The 2,829-nt window shown below is 35.3% G+C and overlaps 1 pseudogene; it reads right to left on the reverse strand.

The window, feature by feature from the left end:
* Nucleotides 1–209: 209 nt before the first annotated feature.
* LOC119242855 (olfactory receptor 2L13-like) lies at nt 210–979 on the reverse strand (annotated as a pseudogene).
* Nucleotides 980–2,829: the final 1,850 nt, after the last annotated feature.

Genomic DNA, 2,829 nt, shown 5'->3' on the forward strand with positions numbered 1-2,829 from the left:
TTTTTTGGAGTGGGGGTTTAGTCGTAATGAAATTCCAGAGTTTCTCTTTGTCTGGGAAGTTCCATATTCTTTCTTCACCATTTAAATAAGGGTACTAGGAAATATTAAATTACATTTGTGATTTACATTGCATTTTACCAGACAGTTAGAATCTAGGATGTTCTAGTTAACTTGGAAAGGGTAATTAAGGTAAGTGAGAACAACCATGATTATTCCTTCTTGAAGTATAATATTGGAAATGCTCTTGCCATGGCTCCCAGGACTTCCTTATTCCTCAAGCTATAGATTATGGAATTGAGCATAGGGGTCATAAAGGTGTAGAAAACTGCCAGAATCGTATCTTTGGCTGGGAAGCTGAAAGTCCTAGGCCTGAGATAGGTACAGAAAAAGGCACATAGTAAAATGTCACCATAGCTAAATGTGTTGATCATGTGGTGAAGGCTTTCTTCTGTCCCTCTTGGAGCACTGTGGTGGACAACAAAAATTGCCTGATCACTGGGAGCTGTAATCCCAAGGAAAGACAAGAAAAAAAAATTGTCCTCACAAAAACCATGTATTCATAGACTGAGGTGTCCATACAACTTAGAGGCATCATGGATGGGATATCACAGATGAAGTGATGAATGGTCTTGGACCAGCAGAAAGGAATATGAAGGGCATAGACTGTGTGTACTAAGAGCTGGTGATCCCCCAAGATCCAAGGTCCTAAGATCATCTTCACACATACCCTTTCACCCATGTGGATGGGATAATGGAGGAGGTAGCAGATGGCCACATATCAGTCATAGGCCATGGAGGACAGGAGTAAACCTTCAGAACCTGCCATAGTCACAACAAATAAGCCCTGAAACCCACATCTGATGAAAGAGATGCCTTTCTGACCCAAGAGGAAGTTGAACACCATCTTGGGGACAGTGGTGGAGATGTAGATCAGGTCCATGAGGGAGAGGTCCATGAGGTGAATGTGCATTGGAGTGTGAAGTCAGGGATCCATACAAGTGAAGTGAATCATGGTTGAGTTGCCCACCAAGGGAAAAAATAATATGAAGAAGATGATAATCAAATTGATTAAAAAATATTACTATGCCTCACCTTGTTCAAAGTTCTTGAGTTTGTATTTTGGGAAAGCATGTGGATTTATAATGACATCATTTCCTGATGACAGTCCATTGAACTATTCAAAATCTTTAGACACAATACTTCATTGGCAGGTCTCTCAGGCTTTGCTATAAGATTTTTTCACTGATCAACAGGCTCTGTGTTAAAACTGAACTATCACATGAGAACTTATTCATTATCTGCTAAAATTATTGAGAAACTCCTAAGGATGTTTTGTACCATCTGTTCCTCACTGTCCTTCTGCTCAAAAAAATTAAGCTTAAGGCCACACTTACGATCTTGTTAAGACTTGTTGTAATTTCTAGTGAACAATTTCTCTACAAGCATATGTATTTGTTTGTTAAAATATCTTCCTTCTGTATTGCTTTGCTTCAGTAAAACATTTCACATCTAATGCTCTCAATTTTTACTGTTGGAAATTAGAAAGTTGAGTTCCTATATTTTGTCTATATAAACAAACACTATCAAGACATAGAATGTCCTCTTTCTACCATATTTCATCCCTAATGTCCAAGTCCATGAGGACCAAACCTTCATCATTACACTCACCTCTGCTTGTTTGGAGATCATTTAGTTCTGCTCTAGTTATAGGAAATCAATGAAACACATCAACGTTGTTGACTTCTTCTGAAGCTCAGATTTAGAGCAAAAAGGAATGTACTGGATTATTCTAGAACATGATTTGAGCATTATAAAGAAAGTCAGTGAATATTTATTGAAATCTTCTAATTTCAGAAATTAGGAAACTAATGTTTTCTAATGTGTTGCAACTACTTCTAGGCCTCAGTTACATAATAGAAGAGTTGGTATTAGGGCCTGCTTTCTGGATACTGTCTATTAAATTTGCAAAGGAAATGGTTGGTGATTGTGAGTAAATTTTGTTAAATCAAAACATTTCTGTTTGTAGAGATCTAATGCAATTTATCTATGAAAATATTAATATACTAAACCATTATATTGAAGTGGGAATTTGTCTTTTTGTATAGGGTGATAAAGCAAACATTTGCACTCAGGGAAAAGTCTAGCGACTAGAGCTTATTGATAAGATTAGGAAGTTATAGAGGACATTATGCATGATTATAGCTTGTTGTCAACTTTAAAGTTACCTGAAGACTGTTCTAAGTGTAAGTGGGGGGTGACATAAAATAACTGTTTATATTACATTTGTTGCACAAGGGCTCAATAAATGTGGCATTTATTCTATACTTTTCAATCCCCAGATTTTTAATTCACAGAAATGTACATTTAAATTAAATGGACTAAATGGACTTTAGCTTTTATTGACAATAATATCACTTATTGTTAGAAAAGATGATCATATATTATGTATCATGATTTTTCTTTGCTGCTAACAATTTCTTGATATATAGATATGATACAAATTTGATAAAATTCAAAGCTAGATGAATTATATCTACTATTTAACACATGAGGATACGATAAGTCATAAACACACACATGTATATATAGTTGATTTGTAGCTGTTAGTAATGTACTGATAGCATCTTCCCTCCTATAGTGTAATACCCTTTTGCATTTACTTAGTAAATCTCCAACCCAATTAAACTCCACACTTAGCCTGTATCAAGGTAAAAAAAAAAGTCCATTTGAGGGATTAAAACAGAGTTGGACAAAACCCAGAATATGCATATGTATTTCACATAAAATATATCAAAAGAAATTTCAAGTTGGCCCCTTTGTAAAGTCATA

The sequence above is a fragment of the Talpa occidentalis genome, unplaced genomic scaffold (assembly GCF_014898055.3).
Source record: "Talpa occidentalis isolate TD23 unplaced genomic scaffold, MPIMG_talOcc4v2.1 talOcc4.13, whole genome shotgun sequence".
In the NCBI taxonomy this organism is placed as follows: Eukaryota; Metazoa; Chordata; class Mammalia; order Eulipotyphla; family Talpidae; genus Talpa; species Talpa occidentalis.